Source organism: Dipodomys spectabilis, unplaced genomic scaffold (genome assembly GCF_019054845.1).
Source record: "Dipodomys spectabilis isolate Male_0828 unplaced genomic scaffold, ASM1905484v1 ptg000069l, whole genome shotgun sequence".
Classification (NCBI taxonomy): Eukaryota; Metazoa; Chordata; class Mammalia; order Rodentia; family Heteromyidae; genus Dipodomys; species Dipodomys spectabilis.
This window is the reverse complement of record NW_024870746.1, coordinates 20,671,090-20,691,671: the sequence shown is the minus strand read 5'-3', so window position 1 is coordinate 20,691,671 and position 20,582 is coordinate 20,671,090.

Below are 20,582 nucleotides of genomic sequence, written 5' to 3'. Positions count from 1 at the left end.
GCTTCAGCTCTTAAAAATCCTGTGGTTTTTTTTTTTTTCTCTTTTGGTACGGGTACTAGAACTTGAACTCTGGTCTCTACATTCTCAGTTGGCTTTTTCTACTCAAAGCTGGGCTGTACCAATTGAGCCATACTAACACTTGGGGCTTTTGCTGGCTAATCAGAGATAAGAGTCTGTCAGATGAGCCCGCCGGGGAAGACTGCCCAGACTGACCTCAGATCTCAACCTCCTGAGTAGCTGGATTAAAGGGCATGAGCCACTGGCAGCTAACTAACCCTATTTTTTTTTTTTTTGGTCTGTCTGTCATGGGACTTGAACTTGGGGCCTGGGTACTGTCTCTGCATTTTTGCACTCAAGGCTAGCACTATACCACTTTGAGCCACAGCATCACTTCCAGTTTTCAGGTGGTTAATTGGAGATAAAAATTTTATGGACTGGGGCTGGGAAGGTGGCTCAGTGGTAGAGCGCTTGCCTTGCATGCATGAGGCCCTGGATTCCATTCCTCAGCACCACATAAGCAAAAAGAAAAAAGCTGGAAGTGGCGCTGTGGCTCAAGTGGTAGAGCGCTAGCCTTGAGCTGAAGAGTTGAGGAACAGTGCCCAGGCCCAGAGTTCAGGCCCCACGACCGGACCCCCCCCCCCAAAAAAAATCTTACGGACTTTCCTGCGCAGGTTGGCTTTGAACCACAATCCTCAGATCTCAGCTTCCTGAATAGCTACAATTACAGGTGTGAAGCACCAGCCACTGCCCAGCTAATCTTTTTCTTATACCTCACCTTGAAAGAGTTCTAGGGACAGGATCTATGAGAGGAGAGTAGAAAGATTTAAAACTAGCAGAAGTTACTATCTGACAACAGATCAGTAATTAGAATAATCACTAATCTTTGGAGTGATCTTTTAAGGCAATAGAAATCTGAACCATTACATGGTATTTTGTTAAACAAAAGCTGAAAGGAATGAAAGTATATTTAGAGCTCACTAACTCCATCAGGCATGGCTTCCACTCTCCAAGTTACAAACCTGAACCTAGCTGCACTTGGTGACTGCCTTTCTGTGTGTCCAGAGGAGAGCACACAGGACTTGTGGAAGACATGAGCATGAAGAGACACCAACCCCACAGAAATTATTAGACAGGAACGCAAAGATTCCTATGTTATACAGTCGGGCATTTATGTCTCAAACATTGAGAGCAGGAAACATGAAGAAATAATTCATTGTTCACATCCATGTTTATGACAGTCCCATACATTTGGAGCCATTTTATTTATAATTAAGCTTATCACCCATCCCTGCCGATTTTTACTAGGCCTTTTCAAGGACAAGGATTTAGTCTGGTTTAAACTAGATACAGCGCTAACCCATGAAAAGAAGAATAAAATCACTATGTCTTTTTTTTTTTTAAGGAAGAAGACATAATGTATAGTTTCTAGTAATTCCTTTTAAGGTTGTTGTTATTCTCATTCTGTGCTTTAAAATAAATGCATTAAAGCCTGTTGTTGTTTTTTATAAGTTGCTACAAGATGGCTTTGTTGTTTAGAGTTACATCAGCAAGGCATGTTCTCTTCACGCTGCTAAAACCTCTGTTTTATGTGATATAGCTACATGACCTGGGGTGAAACAGTTACTAGTTTAGAGATTGCTTCCAGCCCTGGGTACATGCCATATTTTCGCTGGTAGAACTCACTTAGGAAAAGTACTTGCAAAGATGTAACTTATGAACACTTGAATCTCGCATCCTGCCATAAAGTGCATCAGCAAGTGAGGTTAATAAAACATGCTGTTTAAAATAGTCTGTAATTTCCTGTTTCTGCATTTCCCTTCAGTATCTATGACAGGCTGAAGAGGGATGACTAAACGCAGGGAATTTACACTAGCTAGTCTGGTGGTGTTTGCAAACCATCGCCAGGAGCTGCTTCATCTTTGGTAAACAGTACTCTGGTGGGCTGTGGATGGTGTTTTATTTTTTTCTTCTTCTCCTCCTCCTTCTTCTCCCCTTAGTGGTGTTTGTTAATTTTAAAAATGCAAACTACTTATTCACTGCCTGGAAACACCTGCTATTTGACCACAATTGAAACTGACAGAAAATACAGAGATGTATTAATCATATCTTATGAAAGTTCCCCATTTTGTAGCTACTCTCTTCATTTAAAAAGGACAAGGAATCTTGGCGGTACTGGGATTTGATCTCTAGGACCTTTTATATTTGCTACTAAAGAACTTGACCTTTTCAGCCATGTCCTTAGACCAGACCTTGTGCATTAGTTAGTTTTCAGATAAGGTCTTCTATATTTTGCCTGGGGCCAGCATCAGGCTAAAATCCTTCTATCCATAGTTACTGTGGAGCTGGCAACTACAGGTGAATACTATCACTTGATTTATTTGTTGAAATGGAGTCATGGAATCTTGTTAAATGTTTTGCCCAAGACTGACCTCAAACCATAACCCTCTTGATCTCAGCCTCCCAAGTGTCTGGGATGATAGTCATGAGCCATTGTACTCAACCTAAAATAACAAACATTTCATGACAGGTCATAATTGGAGGGAACCATACATATAGAAAAAAGATCTGCAGAGATATACATTGTGATTTTTTTCCTTTCTACCAAGATCCCCCAAATAATAAGAACTTCTAGGGGAAAGAGATAGTTGTACTCTTTGGTCTGAGCTACTCAGACTAGCCTGGCTTTTAGTAGACACTGCCTCCATCTACCTGGTTTTATGGAAACAGCTGTGTCTTTCCCTCCATGGTCTTCTCTCTCATGAATTGGATCTGATCCTTTTAGACCTATTTTTTACAGATGCCCTCTGTGTTGACTTTGTTTCACTTGCTTGCTCACTCAGCTGGTGCTCTACCACTGGAGCCATGCCTCTACCCTGGCTTTTTGCCAAGTATAGCAGAGTTTTCTGCAGACGCCAGCACTGAAACAGGATCATCCCGATCTCAGCCTCCTGAATAGCTAGAATTACAAATGTGAGCCACTAGTGCCCATTGAATCCAATTTCTGGAACTGTCTAAAACTAAAAAGGAAAGAAGTTTTTGTTTTTTCTTTTTTCCTTTGCCAGGCCTCTTTATGAAGACAAGGAAAGAAAAGAACGGCTAAAGGATTTTCTTTGTATGTTTGCAGGATCTGATAAATGACTTGTCATTCCTCAAAGCTGGGAGAGTTTCTCATTGTTCTCCAAGTTCATAAATGCCATCAAGCATCTTGGTGACTAAATACAGGCATTGGCTCAGGGCATCTTTCTCCTGTTTGGTCCAGACACAGTAGGTTTCTTGTGAGATATAAGGAAAGGCTAACAATATGGGGTTTGGAGTCCCGATGGCTGGAGGTAATCCCAGCTCAGTCACATACTCATCCTTCCTTGGCCTTGGCCAACAAGATTACACCTCCTACTGGCTTGATTTCTTTGATTGTACAGTGGATCGCCCATGGTGTCTATGTCATAGGTTATCAGAATTAGAGGCTTTCATATCGGACAAGCAACTCAACCTCTGTGTGTGTATGTGTGCGCACGCATGCACGTGTGCACATGCGCGTGTACATGCACATTCATGGAGTGCAGTAAGGATGACTCTTGGGGACTTCGCTCGGTCTCTGGAGGCCCTGCAGGTAGGCCCTGGTGGTATTCAGATCTTCTTTGGCAGAAAGGATTGAGTCTCCTGGGTTCTATTCAGCAAGCTTGAAATTAAACAAGGCTGGCATCAACTCTGGGCTCCCAGAGCTTTTAGACAGCTCCAGAAGTCATCACTGGTGTACCTGAGATATGCTTAATGTTCCAAAAAGTTTATTGCAAGTTTCCTTCAAGTAGCTGCACAGGCAAACCCATATCTAATTTCTTTACCTTTGGCTGGAATTAAATCAGCTCAAGGTTAACATCACAATCTGAGATGAAACTAGGAAAATGAAAACATTGTCCTTAATGAGTACAATTTACTTTGAAGGGAGAATCTTCTAGAACAATGGCTGTGGGAAGGGAATAAGAGGTCTTTTTTACAAAGGAAAAGGGTTCTTTAAAAAAGTCACTAACAGAGGGAGTTCTCAAGATGGCGACGGGGCAGTAGGGAAACGCCACAGCTCTCTCCAACCAAAAAGAGAGTTCGAGTTCCAACCTTTAATCTCCCCAAGAGACCGACAACAACAAAAAGACGAACACTCAGAGAAAAACCAGAGGTGGAAAATAACAAAAAAAGAAAGAGAGGAAAAGAAGAATTTCAGAACAGAGAAGAGCGAAGACCCCTCCCCCAACCTTTACTGGCCGCGCGGCAGTGCGCCAAGCCGCCGGCCAGCCGGCCCGGCCGGAGCCACAGAGACACAGGGGGCTGCTTGCAGATCACCAGGTACCGGATTGCAGAACAGCGGATCGCCAGGAACAGAGAAACCTACCAGCCGGGAGTCTCCAGGAGGATCCCACCCCACCCATCACTCTCCACCGGAGCGGAGAGGCTCCATCCCGCCAAAGCCGCCCGGCACCAGCAGCGCCACAAAGGGACCTGTCGCGATCGCAACGACCCGGCGGGGGGCCGCCCAACCCAGCCCGCAACCACCCCAACTGAACTCGGACTGCAACAACAACTGACGGACTGCAACAACAACTGACGACCTACAGGGTGAGTACCCATCAGGGGACAGGGAATCCATCAAGGGAGACCAGAGCTGGAGGGAATCCCCAGACCCTGACCTAGACTCCCTACCCCAACACCCGGACCACAGGACCCACTAAAACTGGGAACTGTTCGAGAGCCCCACCAGCCGGTGGAGCACACTCTGCTGGCCAGGCCAGAGCAAGAGCGCCCCGGGAAGGGAGCTTAAATGCTCAAGCCAGGAACAGTGCCCCTGGGTCAAGACTACCAACAGTAGAAGAAATTTGAACTGTGTCCTCCAGGCTGCATAACCAAGGTGGTATACACATTAGCACAGGCCTAACGAGCGCGCTCCAGGCTGGGGCCGGAACCAGGCCAGGGGACCGGCGCCTGAACAAAGCAAAAAGGGTCAGAAGTGGGGCTGTGGCTCAAATGGTAGGGTGCCAGCCCTGAGCTGAAGAGCTGAGGGACAGCACCCAAACCTAGAGTTCAAGCCCACAACCAGCCCAAAACAAACAAAAACACATCAGGAGCCCATAGCAGACTCCAGTATTTGGGAGAGTGCATCCAGAGCATCTGATCTTCCCAAGAGCACCCGCAGGAGCAAACACAAGCAGTCTAGGCTGCTCAACCCTTCCAAAGGCGGGAATTGCTACAGCAGAGAGCTGAGAATCCTAAGTGAATAGCAGCTGGAAATAGGCTCCCAACAGAATCCAGATCAGACACAGACTCTCTCTACCAATAGAGAATCAGCAACCAAGCAAAGACAGACACACCAAAACAAGATTGAAGAGCAGTCTCCTGAACCCCCATGCGAAAATCACAGAGAAAAATCACAAGGTTTACCACTACCCAGGACAGCAAGCTCACCTCAAAAGCCAGCAGCCACGCAGGGGAGAGCCCCAGTGGGAGCAAAGCAGGAATGGAAGACAAAAACTACATCCAAGGGTTGCTGGAGGCAATGACTCAAGAAATAAAGCGAGAAATGGATCAGAAATTGAAAGAGCACAAGGATGAACTATCAAAAGATATACAGGATATCAAACAAAAATTGGATGCAAAAATAGAAGCTGCACAAACCTCAGTAAGAAGTGAGATAAACGCCAAATTAGAGGTAATGCATACTGATATCACCTCATTGAGAGGTGAGATCAGTACTCTGAGAACCAACATTGAATCCATAAAGGGATCCATTTCTACCATGCAAACCACAATAGAAGCCACGGTCAACAGAGTGAATGAAATGGAAGGTAGAGTGTCAGATACAGAAGACAGAATACACCAACTGGACCAAAAAGTGACAGATATGGAAAAATCACTCAAATTAAACCAAAGGGAAATTCAAGAGCAAGCAGATAATGCTAAAAAATTTAACCTTCGCATAATCGGAGTGGACGAAGGTGAGGAATTCCAGAGCAAGGGAATGCAACACCTATTTAACAAGATAGTCAATGAAAATTTTCCCCACCTCAAAAACGACCATCTTAACTACATCACAAAAGCTTATCGAACACCCAACAAGCAAGATCCCAGGAGAAACACTTCTAGGCACATAATAGTAACAATGATGGATCTGAATAATAAGGAAACAATCCTGCATGCAGCAAAAATGAAGAAGGAGCTATACTACAACGGGAAAAAAATTAGAATCACTGCAGATCTCTCCACACAAACAATGAATGCAAGAAAAGCCTGGGAAAGCACCATACGAGCCCTGAGAGCCAATAACTGCCAACCCAGACTGATATACCCGGCAAAGCTAGCATTCACATTCGATGGAGAACTGAAAACTTTTAATAGCAAAGAAAAACTAAATGAATACATAAACATTAAGCCAGCATTACAAAGAATTCTAAGAGGGGGGACACAACCTGAAGAAAGCAACCAGGAACTGGGACCTGCCCCAAACAGGCATTACTCAAAGTCTAACTGAGCAAGCACAGGAGGAAAGGAAAGAAGAAAAACTTAGGAAAACGGAATGGCAGGGACAACAATGCATCTCTCTATACTTTCTCTTAATATAAATGGGCTGAATTCGCCAATTAAAAGAAAACGAACTGAGGACTGGATCAGAAAACAAGACCCATCCATCTGTTGCCTTCAGGAGACCCACCTCTCAGCCAAACATACAAACAAACTCAGAGTGAAGGGGTGGAAAAGGATCTACCAATCAAATTCCCCCAATAAGAAAGCAGGTGTAGCTATCCTGATATCTGACAAAATAAACTTTTCATTAAAATCAGTACAGAAAGACAAGGACGGACATTACATATTAATAAAGGGAACAATCCAAGAGGAGGATATAACCATCATCAACTTATATGCCCCAAATATCGGTGCACCCAGATATGTTAAACAAATGCTCTCAAACTTACAGAATAAAATAGATCCCAATACGATAATACTAGGAGACTTTAACACGCCACTCTCACCAAAGGACAGGTCTACCAACCAGAGGATTGGCAAAGAAGCTACCGAATTAAGTGAGGCCATACTTCAAGCGGAATTAACTGACATCTACCGAGTATTTCACCCTAAAACAACACAGTACACATTCTTCTCAGCAGCTCATGGAACTTTCTCCAAAATAGACCATATCATAGTTCATTCAAGGAACTTAAGCAAATACAAAGGGATCGACATAATCCCCTGTATCCTATCTGACCACAGTGGAATCAAGCTAGCTCTCAATAACAAAGCATACCGCAGAAATTTCTCTAATACATGGAAATTGAACAGCACACTCCTTAACAAGGCCTGGGTAACAGAAGAGATCAGAGAAGAAATAAAGCATTTCCTAGAACTCAATGAAAATGAAAACACCTCACAAAGAAACTTGTGGGACACAGCAAAAGCAGTCCTGAGGGGCAAATTTATTGCCCTCAGTGCCCACATCAAGAGAATGGAGACAGACCAAGTAAATAATCTCATGTTGCAACTAAAACAGCTAGAAAAACAAGAAAAAATGGGACCTAAAGCTACTAGACGAAGCCAGATAACCAAATTGAGAGCAGAGATTAACCAATTAGAAAATCAGAAAACCATAACCAAAATAAACCAAACAAAAAGCTGGTTCTTTGAAAAAATAAACAAAATTGATGGCCCGTTGGCAAGATTAATTAAAAAAAGAAGAGAGGAAACCCATATTAATAGGATTAGGGATGCCACGGGAAACATCACAACACGTACCCAAGATATCCAAACAATTCTAACAGACTACTTTCAAAAGCTATACTCTCTAAAGGAAGAAAATCTGGCGGAAATGGATGCATTTTTAGAGAAATACAAGTTACCCAAACTGAGCAAAGAAGAAGTTAACCAATTAAATAAGCCAATATCCTATAATGAGATACAGGAAGCTATCAAAAGTCTTCCAACAAAAAAAAGCCCAGGACCAGATGGATTCACAGCAGAATTCTATAAGACCTTTAAAGAAGAACTAATACCCATACTCCTCAAGCTCTTCAGAGAAACAGAGAAGGAGGGAGCTATCCCAAACTCATTCTACGAAGCCAATATCACACTCATCCCCAAACCAGGCAAAGACCCAACCAAAAAGGAGAATTACAGGCCAATCTCCTTGATGAACACAGATGCAAAGATCCTTAACAAGATTCTAGCTAACAGAATCCAGAAACACATAAAAAAAATAATACACTATGATCAGGTAGGCTTCATCCCAGAGACACAGGGATGGTTTAACATACGTAAGTCAATAAATGTAATCCAGCATATCAACAGAGCCAAGGTCAAGAATCACATGATTATCGCCACAGATGCAGAAAAGGCCTTTGATAAAATTCAACATTCATTCATGCTAAAAGCTCTGGAGAAAATAGGAATAGAAGGAACATTTCTAAAAACAATAAAAGCCATTTATGACAGACCAATAGCCAATATTATACTTAATGGGGAAAAGCTACAACCAATCCTCCTAAAAACAGGAACAAGGCAAGGATGTCCACTGTCTCCACTCCTCTTCAACATAGTCCTAGAACCCTTAGCCAGGGCAATAAGGCAAGAAAAAGACATTAAAGGGATCCGCATAGGGAAAGAAGAAGTGAAACTATCCCTTTTTGCAGACGACATGATACTATACCTCCACGATCCCAAAAACTCCATCCCCAAACTTTTAGAAATCATAAGTCACTTCGGCAAAATAGCAGGATACAAAATAAACCCACAAAAATCAGTTGCCTTCCTATACACTGATAACGCACAGGAAGAGAGGGAAATAAAGGGAGCAACCCCATTCACAATAACCTCCCAAAAAATAAAATATTTAGGAATTAACCTAACCAAAGATGTAAAAGAACTATTTAATGAGAACTATAAAAAGTTAAAGAAAGAAATTGCAGAAGACACTAGGAAATGGAAAGACCTCCCATGCTCCTGGATAGGCCGACTTAATATAGTAAAGATGGTGATACTTCCAAAATTAATATACAAATTCAATGCAATTCCTATTAAAATCCCAATGACGTACATCACTGAAATACAGAAAACAGTCCAAAAATTTATATGGAACAACAAAAGACCTAGAATAGCCAAAACAATTCTAGGGGATAAAGACAATATGGGAGGGCTATCCATGCCGAACTTCAAACTCTACTACAGAGCTATAATCACAAAGACAGCATGGTACTGGCACAAAAACAGACCCGAAGACCAATGGAACAGAATAGAAGATCCAGATATAAATCCACAGGCCTACAGCCAGCTGATATTCGACAAAGGAGCCAAAGACATACAATGGAAGAAACACAGCCTCTTCAACCGCTGGTGCTGGGAAAACTGGGCAGCCACATGCAGAAAACTAAAAGTGGACCCCAGCCTATCACCATGCACCAACATCAACTCAAAATGGATTAAAGACCTTAACATTAAACCTGAATCTCTGAAACTACTGCAGGACAGAGTAGGAGAGACACTTGAACTAATAGGCACAGGAAGGAACTTCCTGAACAGAGTCCCAGGGTCACAACAAGTTGGAGAGAGACTCGACAAATGGGACTACCTTAAAATAAAAAGCTTCTGCACAGCTAAATCTATCGCAACTAAGCTAGAAAGACAACCAACTAATTGGGAAAAAATATTTACCAGCAATATATCAGACAAGGGGTTAACATCCTGTATATACAGGGAACTCAAGAAACTAATCCCTCCCAAACCTAACAAACCAATTACTAAATGGGCAAGGGAACTAAAGAGGGACTTCTCAAATGAAGAAATAAAAATGGCAAAGAAACACATGAGGAAATGTTCATCATCCCTGGTGGTGAAGGAAATGCAAATAAAGACAACCCTGAGATACCACCTTACCCCAGTCAGAATGTCCCACATCCACAAATCAGCCAACGACAAATGCTGGAGGGGATGTGGAGAAAGAGGAACCCTATTACACTGCTGGTGGGAATGTACACTTATACAACCACTTTGGAAAGCAGTCTGGAGGGTCCTTAGAAAGCTAAAGATTGACCTCCCTTACGACCCAGTCATACCACTTCTAGGCATCTACCCTGAACAACAGGAACCAATATACAAGGACACGTGCACCTCCATGTTTATTGCAGCACTGTTCGCAATAGCTAGGATATGGAAACAACCTAGGTGCCCCACCACAGATGAATGGATCCAAAAATTGTGGTATCTATACACAATGGAATATTATGCAGCCATTAGAAATGACAAAATAATGGCATTTGCAGGGAAATGGATGGAGCTAGAAGGAATCATGTTGAGCGAGGTAAGCCAAGAACGAAGAGACAAACGGTACATGGTCTCCCTCATAAGTGGATGCTAAATCCAAAAGGTTAGTGATACGACAAAACTAACAGGACTTAAGAAACAAAGAACTCCCGCTCATCTGGTTGAACCACTACTAAATATCCTCATGCTGCTGATCACAAATATGGTATATAACATGTGAACACTGTTATATATTACAGACTGTGGTAGACAATTTGCTCCAGGGAAGTTAGAATGAACTTGTGACTTTGAAATTATGTAATCATTTAATCACAATCAAAAAAAAAAAAAAAAAAAAAAAAAAGAACCTCGGGGAAGGGAGGGAGGGAGGGGATGGTAGGGGGAAAACAATGGAGGGGGTAACAATGTTCAAGAGGAAGTGTACTCATAACCTCACTCATGTAACTGTGACCCTCTGTATAGTAGCTTTACAATAAAAAAAAAAAAAAAAAAAAAAAAAAAAAAAAAAAAAAAAAAAAACAAAAGCTATACTCTCTAAAGGAAGAAAATCTGGCGGAAATGGATGCATTTTTAGAGAAATACAAGTTACCCAAACTGAGCAAAGAAGAAGTTAACCAATTAAATAAGCCAATATCCTATAATGAGATACAGGAAGCTATCAAAAGTCTTCCAACAAAAAAAAGCCCAGGACCAGATGGATTCACAGCAGAATTCTATAAGACCTTTAAAGAAGAACTAATACCCATACTCCTCAAGCTCTTCAGAGAAACAGAGAAGGAGGGAGCTATCCCAAACTCATTCTACGAAGCCAATATCACACTCATCCCCAAACCAGGCAAAGACCCAACCAAAAAGGAGAATTACAGGCCAATCTCCTTGATGAACACAGATGCAAAGATCCTTAACAAGATTCTAGCTAACAGAATCCAGAAACACATAAAAAAAATAATACACTATGATCAGGTAGGCTTCATCCCAGAGACACAGGGATGGTTTAACATACGTAAGTCAATAAATGTAATCCAGCATATCAACAGAGCCAAGGTCAAGAATCACATGATTATCGCCACAGATGCAGAAAAGGCCTTTGATAAAATTCAACATTCATTCATGCTAAAAGCTCTGGAGAAAATAGGAATAGAAGGAACATTTCTAAAAACAATAAAAGCCATTTATGACAGACCAATAGCCAATATTATACTTAATGGGGAAAAGCTACAACCAATCCTCCTAAAAACAGGAACAAGGCAAGGATGTCCACTGTCTCCACTCCTCTTCAACATAGTCCTAGAACCCTTAGCCAGGGCAATAAGGCAAGAAAAAGACATTAAAGGGATCCGCATAGGGAAAGAAGAAGTGAAACTATCCCTTTTTGCAGACGACATGATACTATACCTCCACGATCCCAAAAACTCCATCCCCAAACTTTTAGAAATCATAAGTCACTTCGGCAAAATAGCAGGATACAAAATAAACCCACAAAAATCAGTTGCCTTCCTATACACTGATAACGCACAGGAAGAGAGGGAAATAAAGGGAGCAACCCCATTCACAATAACCTCCCAAAAAATAAAATATTTAGGAATTAACCTAACCAAAGATGTAAAAGAACTATTTAATGAGAACTATAAAAAGTTAAAGAAAGAAATTGCAGAAGACACTAGGAAATGGAAAGACCTCCCATGCTCCTGGATAGGCCGACTTAATATAGTAAAGATGGTGATACTTCCAAAACTAATATACAAATTCAATGCAATTCCTATTAAAATCCCAATGACGTACATCACTGAAATACAGAAAACAGTCCAAAAATTTATATGGAACAACAAAAGACCTAGAATAGCCAAAACAATTCTAGGGGATAAAGACAATATGGGAGGGCTATCCATGCCGAACTTCAAACTCTACTACAGAGCTATAATCACAAAGACAGCATGGTACTGGCACAAAAACAGATCCGAAGACCAATGGAACAGAATAGAAGATCCAGATATAAATCCACAGGCCTACAGCCAGCTGATATTCGACAAAGGAGCCAAAGACATACAATGGAAGAAACACAACCTCTTCAACCGCTGGTGCTGGGAAAACTGGGCAGCCACATGCAGAAAACTAAAAGTGGACCCCAGCCTATCACCATGCACCAACATCAACTCAAAATGGATTAAAGACCTTAACATTAAACCTGAATCTCTGAAACTACTGCAGGACAGAGTAGGAGAGACACTTGAACTAATAGGCACAGGAAGGAACTTCCTGAACAGAGTCCCAGGGTCACAACAAGTTGGAGAGAGACTCGACAAATGGGACTACCTTAAAATAAAAAGCTTCTGCACAGCTAAATCTATCGCAACTAAGCTAGAAAGACAACCAACTAATTGGGAAAAAATATTTACCAGCAATATATCAGACAAGGGGTTAACATCCTGTATATACAGGGAACTCAAGAAACTAATCCCTCCCAAACCTAACAAACCAATTACTAAATGGGCAAGGGAACTAAAGAGGGACTTCTCAAATGAAGAAATAAAAATGGCAAAGAAACACATGAGGAAATGTTCATCATCCCTGGTGGTGAAGGAAATGCAAATAAAGACAACCCTGAGATACCACCTTACCCCAGTCAGAATGTCCCACATCCACAAATCAGCCAACGACAAATGCTGGAGGGGATGTGGAGAAAGAGGAACCCTATTACACTGCTGGTGGGAATGTACACTTATACAACCACTTTGGAAAGCAGTCTGGAGGGTCCTTAGAAAGCTAAAGATTGACCTCCCTTACGACCCAGTCATACCACTTCTAGGCATCTACCCTGAACAACAGGAACCAATATACAAGGACACGTGCACCTCCATGTTTATTGCAGCACTGTTCGCAATAGCTAGGATATGGAAACAACCTAGGTGCCCCACCACAGATGAATGGATCCAAAAATTGTGGTATCTATACACAATGGAATATTATGCAGCCATTAGAAATGACAAAATAATGGCATTTGCAGGGAAATGGATGGAGCTAGAAGGAATCATGTTGAGCGAGGTAAGCCAAGAACGAAGAGACAAACGGTACATGGTCTCCCTCATAAGTGGATGCTAAATCCAAAAGGTTAGTGATACGACAAAACTAACAGGACTTAAGAAACAAAGAACTCCCGCTCATCTGGTTGAACCACTACTAAATATCCTCATGCTGCTGATCACAAATATGGTATATAACATGTGAACACTGTTATATATTACAGACTGTGGTAGACAATTTGCTCCAGGGAAGTTAGAATGAACTTGTGACTTTGAAATTATGTAATCATTTAATCACAATCAAAAAAAAAAAAAAAAAAAAAGAACCTCGGGGAAGGGAGGGAGGGAGGGGATGGTAGGGGGAAAACAATGGAGGGGGTAACAATGTTCAAGAGGAAGTGTACTCATAACCTCACTCATGTAACTGTGACCCTCTGTATAGTAGCTTTACAATAAAAAAAAAAAAAAAAAAAAATTTTATTATTAATAAAATGTTATTAATAAAAAAAAAAAAAAAAAAAGTCACTAACAGGACTCATCCCAGGTTTGTCAAAATTCAAGCCTATGAGCTGGTTCTCTTAGACCTAGTTTTTAATGTAGAAAAACAAATTATATGGTATTAAGTTAAAATTTTTGGTGAAGTCAAACTCTAAACCATTTCTTGTGCTTCTATAGCTAATAATGGAAACTACAGCAGATTTCTAGATACTCATAACTTTATAAAACTTATAACTTATGATACAATAATTAAGATACTCTTTTGCTTTTTGTTTTAAATCTTTACTTGTACGAAGGGTTTCAATTCAACATGCTAGTTTGTGAGTGCAGTACATCTGGATCAATGCCAACCCGCTTTCATCATTCTTCCCCATCTCTCCCAACCCCACCCATTCCCTCAACTTTCCTAGTCCCATGTTCACTTATGCACATTGAATAGTGTTATGACTGTATTCTCCCACCCTTCCTCTTCATTGGTCTACTCTTCTCCCTTTGACTGTACTTCCCCAGCCCCACCCCCAACACCTCAAGTTCAAATAAGTGGAATACAATTTCCACTTATAAGACCTAAATTTAAACAGCAGACCAACAAGGAGATGGTTATCATTCTTTCAAACTTGCATTACTCCCCTCCTGCCTTTTATTGTTGCCTTTTTTTTTTGTATGTGTGTAGGTTGTGAGGCTTGAACTCTGCACCTGGGCGCTGTCCCTCAGCTCCTCAGCTTAAAGCTAGCACTCTACTACTTGAGCCACAGAATCACTTCCGGCTTTTTCTTTGTGGTGCTGAGGAATCGAACCCAGGACCTCATGCATGCAAGGCAAGCACTCTACTACTGAGCCACCTTCCCAGCCCGAGATAGAATTTGTAAGAATTAATCATTTCCAATTCTTATTCTTACTGCAGATCAAACAACCTCTAACTCAATCATTCTATTTTTGGTGGGGGCAGGGGGTAGGTCATGGGGGCTAAACTCTGGACCTGAGCACTGTCCCTCAGCTCTTCAGCTCAAGGCTGGTGCCCTACCACTTGAGCCACAGCACCATTTCCAGTTTTATTCTGCTTATGTGGTGCTGTGGAATCGAACCCAGGTCCTCATGCATGGGAGGCAAGCACTCTACCACTGAGCCAACTTCCCAGTCCTCATTCTAATTTTTTAAAGTTATTTTTAAAAGTTTCTTTCACAAACATTTTACTTATTGTCTTAGTCTATTGGACTGCTCAAAATGACTGCTGTTTCTTTCTTTTTTTTTTTTTTTGTCGGTCGTGGGGCTTGAACTCTGGGCCTGGGTGCTTTCCCTCAGCTCTTCAGCTCAAGGCGAGCGCTCTACCACTTGAGCTACAGCGCCACTTCTGGTTTTCTGGTGGTTTATTGGAGATAGGAGTCTCACGGTCTTTCCTGCCCGGGCTGGCTTTGAACCGCGATCCTCAGATCTCAGCCTCCTGAGTACTAGGATTACAGGCGTGAGCCACCAGTGCCCGGCTTGACTGCTGTTTCTTAACCACACAATTAAAACCAAGTTAGTGGTAAGAGTATTGGATTAGAAGTTAGGAGATGAATCTATGTCCAGCTATGCCACCCATGGACTGCCTAATCATCAACAGCCCTTAATATCTCTGTATCTGCATTGTCCATTGGTCAAATGAAGAAGCTGGACTCAAAGGACCTCTAAGATTGCTCTCTTCTGATCCTAACATTTGTGATTAACAACCAGGAATCTTTCTTGATCTTTGCTTGAATTTATTCTGCCTGATTCCATTTCTTTTTCCAGGATGCCCTTTCCTCCCCCAAAAGACACAAACTGCTTCTGGATTTTTATTTTATTTTATTTTTTAATAAAGATTAGCCAGGCACTGGTGGTTCATGCTGTGATATGAGGATGGTAGTTCAAAGCCAGCCTGGGCAGGAAAGTCCCTGAGATTCATCTCCAAATAACCATTAAAAAAAAAAATTAAGCCTGTAATCTTAGTTATTTAGGAGGCTGAGATCTGAGGATGGAGGTGGGAAGCAAGCCAGGGAAGGAAATTCCTTAGCTCCAATTAATGACTATTACCACCACCACCACCCCAAAAACAACAAACCCAGAAGTGGCTCTGTGGCTCAAAGTGGTAGAATGGTAGCTCAGTGGCAGGGCCCAGGCCCTGAGTTCAATCCCCACGACCAACTAGGGAGTGGGGGTGGGGGTAGGGGAAAGCTGTGAAAGGAGCCCTGGCTCTGGAATGAAAAAGCTAAAGAACAGAGCCCAGGCCCTGAGTTCAAGTACACACACACACACACACACACACACACACACACACACACACACACACACACACCTATGAGTTTATTCTGTTCAGATTGGCTTTTTTTTCTGCATGAGGCTGCCAACCTATTGTCTGCAGTACATTCCTCTAGATAGGCTTAGCCCTTCTCATCCTCAACTCTAAGCAATCCTCCCGCTGGAGTGCTCTCTCCCCCTCTCCCCCTCTCCCCCTCCCCCCAGCCCATTAGCTCCACACATCCGGAGCCAGCCAGGCACAAAGCTGCTCCTCCTGGCGCAAGATTGTCCTCGCCTTCAAGCCAGCCGCCCGCCTGCGCCACGCAGGCGGGGGTGATCCGAGCACCCTCTTCGCCTTCACGTCGATGTGTCATAAAATAGACCACTTTCCCCCTTCTTCTTCTTTTTTTATGAAGATAGTCCTTGCAGCTGTGACTATGGCTGCTTTTCCTTTTCCTTTTTTTTTTTTTTTGTCATACCAGCCAAGATTGTATTCCCATAACCCAATTAGTGTCATTTGGTGGTGGTCCAAGCGCTTCCCCGGCACGAGTTTTAATTTGGGGATCCCCGGAGGCTACCCTCCACATCTGTAGCCGGCCTGTTCTTCCTCTCGCCTTATTTGCTGAGGGGGGGGGGGGTGATGGGGGGGTTAGCTGTGTGGTCCAGGAGGTTCTTGCTTCTCTTTCATCCGCAGGGCCGCGAAGGAGCCTTTTGCGTTTTCATCCTGGCCCCGGGCACCCAGAGGACAGGGGGGCCAGCCGGGGCGACCGGAGGATGTCCCGCAGGGTCCCCCGGGGGGGGGGGGAGGGGGAGAAGGGGAGGCGCAGCCCTGCCAGCCTGGGAGGGGGGCGATGGGGAGGGGAGTTGGAAGACAGGGTGGAAAGCTGGGTACGGGGGCCAGCCCGGGATCCTCCCCCGCCCCCCGCACTTGGTGGGGGGGCAAGGTGTCCCCACCCCCGCCCGCGCCCCGCCCCCACTCTGGCTGCGGAGGGCTCGGGGCGCTCATTGTGCGGCGCAGGCAGCTGGCACCAGCTGCGAAGGGGAATTAGCATAACAAAGAGCCCGAGCGCAGCGCCTCGCCGCCCCGGCAGGGGCGGGGGGCGGGGGGAGGCTCCGCAGAGAGCCCCTGGGGGCTTTCGGAGAAGTCGCGCGGTCCCCGAGCCTCAGCGCACCCCGAAATGCCTCGCTGGAGACCGCCGAGACCCCCCTCTGCGTTGCCGCCGCCGCGGGGTCCCAGCCTGCGGCGGACACGCTCTGCTGGGGTCCCGGGGTTCCGCAGTGCGCGCGCGCGGGTGTGGGTGAGGATGCACTTATGAGTGTGTGTGTGTGTGCCCGCGCGTGTCACCCGGTCCCTGGGGGACTCGCCCCTGCCCTCCCCCATCACCCCCCCCCCCCCCGCGCCCTGGAAGCCCTCTTTTGTTCATGGCTTTCCGGAACCATCGTCACCTGGTCTCCACCCTGGTCTCAGACCCCCGCTGCTGCCTCCCTCCCCAGAGGAGCGTGAGCGGGGACGGGGCCCACGCCAAAGCCCGCTCCACCCCCAGCGTGGGCGTTTAGCCCCGAGTGACCCGGAATACCCGGCTCTGACCTTGGCCTCGAGCGAGCGAGTGAGCAGGCGAGCGCCGCGGAGCGCAGCCGGGCCGCTGCGCCTGGGACTGGGGCCTTCGAAGCTGGTCCTTCACCTTCCCTGGCCTAAAGGTCAAGTGCCTGTGACAGCGATTTCACCTCGGTGTCTGCCAGCAGCCTTTACAAGCAGCGGGTAGGAAGAGAAGGCTCAGTGAACTGTCACCAAGAATCCCCAACCCTCCCCCCAGCCTTCCCTCCCCCTACCGACCCCCCCCACCACACTCGATTTAGAATGCTGCCACATCTCCATGTGAACAGGCCTCTGAGAGGACGCTGGGGTCGGTGGGCACGTGGGGGTGGGGGAGATCAGGATGCTGCGGGACCCACAGCCCAAGAAGGCAGACACAGCCCAGACCAAGAGTCTACAAAATGCCCAGGGCATCTATCTTCTCTAGCCACCTTGGGCACCTGGATCCTGGGCGCTAGAGTTTAGCAAGCCCCCCCCCCCCGGGATGCTCGGCCCAGCTCCCTCCAGTCTCCAGCTCCCAGGCCCTCCCCACAGGAAGGAAAGATGACAGCACCATGTCACGCTGGAGCTGTCGGCAGCTGCGCAGCCCCGGGCTGGGTTAGGAAGGAGGGAAGCAAGAGGAAACGCTGCAGTCGGGGACCCCGGGGCAGCACCTCGGTGTCTCTGCCTGGCTCCGGGGGCCTTGCCTGCGCCCTCCCAGCGGCTTCCTGCTTGAGGGAGCCAGGTGTCTGTGAGGCTCTTCACCCACTTGGCGACAACAGTGCTGGCTGAGGAGGGAGGAAGGGAGGAGAGAATAGAAATGAGCTGCCAGGCGCCAATAACGGCCAAGTTTTCCCCCACTATCCACAGGGCTGCCTTTCCAGGAATACAAGGAACCATCAAGCACCTGAACACGACCAACTTCCAGAGGAGCCTGGGCTTATTTATGAGCACGCCCGGCCCAGGCCCCATCATCTCACAGAAGAAGACACAGAGAAATGAAATGTCTGGAGGCTTCAGTGCCTCCTGTCTGCTCAGCCTTGCTCCCAGAGCACAAAGCCCGCTTCCTGCTAAACCAGAGTGCTTAGAGGCCACGTGCTTCAAACTCTAATGGGGAAAAGAAGTATTCAGGTAGCATCTTGACCCCAGAGGTGTTGGGGGGTTGATACCCTATGCTGGGCCCCTGCCTGAGCATCAGGCTGAATTCTGAGAAGGGCTGGTGAGCTGCCGGTCTAATGTGTGGATGGTGGCTTCTGTTGTTATTAAGAGTTCACAATTCTCGTAGGTTCTAACAACTGTGTTCATTCTCAATAAATGGTTTCTTAATAATCGTTTTAATTAGCAAAAAGGCTGTCTTATTAAAGCTAATTAAAGGCAATTTGGGAACCTTATTTTCATACAATCATAAAATTAGAGCAACAAGAGGCTGGAGAAATGGGAAATGTCTCAGCTTCTCTGCAGAGCAAGCAGAGAGGCGCTGGGAAGGGGCACTCATCCCCCAAGCCAGGCATGTGGGGAGCAAGTGCCCAGTGTTGTGAGTTGGAGCTTGGGGGAGCCTCTAACCTTCTAGGGACCCCCTACAGGGAGGGTTCCTCTATCCACATCTCCAGCTGGGTTCTCAGGGTCACCCCAACTCATGCTCCTCCCAGCCCCCCCACTCTCCCAGTGTGTCATCACTCTCCTTCTACATCTTTTTACAGGGAAATAGACACTGCCATCACACCTCTACCACTGCACTTCCCGCTCCAACCTGCCAGGCCTCCCTCCTGCCGTCTACTGCAGTGCCCACCCCAGCCATCTTGTGACAGGTGTGCTCACCATCAGCCTCTGGGTTCATGGAACCTCCAAGGCCTTACTTTCAATGGCCTCCAGCCCTCAGTTCAGGTTACTTGCCCAACCCTCCCTTCTGCTCCCTTGGGGGAAACTTCTTCCCCCTCCCCATCTGTCCTTTTCAAGTCCTTTCATGCTGACCTGGGCCTCATCCTCACCCCGTGCTGTTCACTTAGCCTAGGATCCCCTCTTCCTGCCCTTCATGTCACCTCCCCTCGAGGCAGACTTCAGGCTCCACCCTTGGTATGAAGCCTTCCAGGGCCATTATAGCTTGTTCCGCGATGGAAATACTAGAATCATAGATTGGGGAAGAGCGAGCTGGCTTTTTAGGAAGTGGGAATGAAGTGTGTGCTTTGGGATCACAGACCTTAGTTATAATCCTGGCTGCACAGAACCCCGGGACCTGAAGAATATGTGTTCACTTCTGTCACCTTTGGGGTCCTGGTGAGTGGAATGAAGCTCATGGCAATGGTGATGCAGATACAGCTAAATTGTTGGGATGTGTGAGTAGATAGTGCACGGGAGACGCGCTACGCGGCACCAGGCACAGAACGTGAATAGCTCCTGATCATTGTCCTGCTTCCACCAGGCAGACCAGTCCCCAGGAATGCCATTCCCTAGGGATCTGAATTCTGCCTCCCCCACGTCACAAGAGGATCTAGGAGCCAGGGTATGCCTTTCTCTCCAGGGTCTTCTACAAATCCTTAAGATAGGCCTCTTCTCTGTCGTACACTTGTAGTTTATATGCTGAAGCACACATAGGAAAGGCATCAGAAAGGAGCTCAGCTCCTTGCCTTTATTGAGTTCCCAGCCTCCATCCTCAATGGGCCTCCCTGTAATGAACCCGTTCTGGTGGGAATCCCTCAGTTAAAAACACATCCTATTACAGCACCAACAATTCTCCTGTCCCCTACACACACACACACACACACACACACACACACACACACACACACACACACACACACACGCAGCACTACTGCCTCCCAGCATCCTCTAGATACAACCTTAACTGACCACAGAGGAGGAACAAGACCTACTGTACTAGTGTTTAGCTGCCTGTTCTCCCAGTGACTGCTTAAGTAGAGGCCTCTGCCTTGATCACAGCAATTATC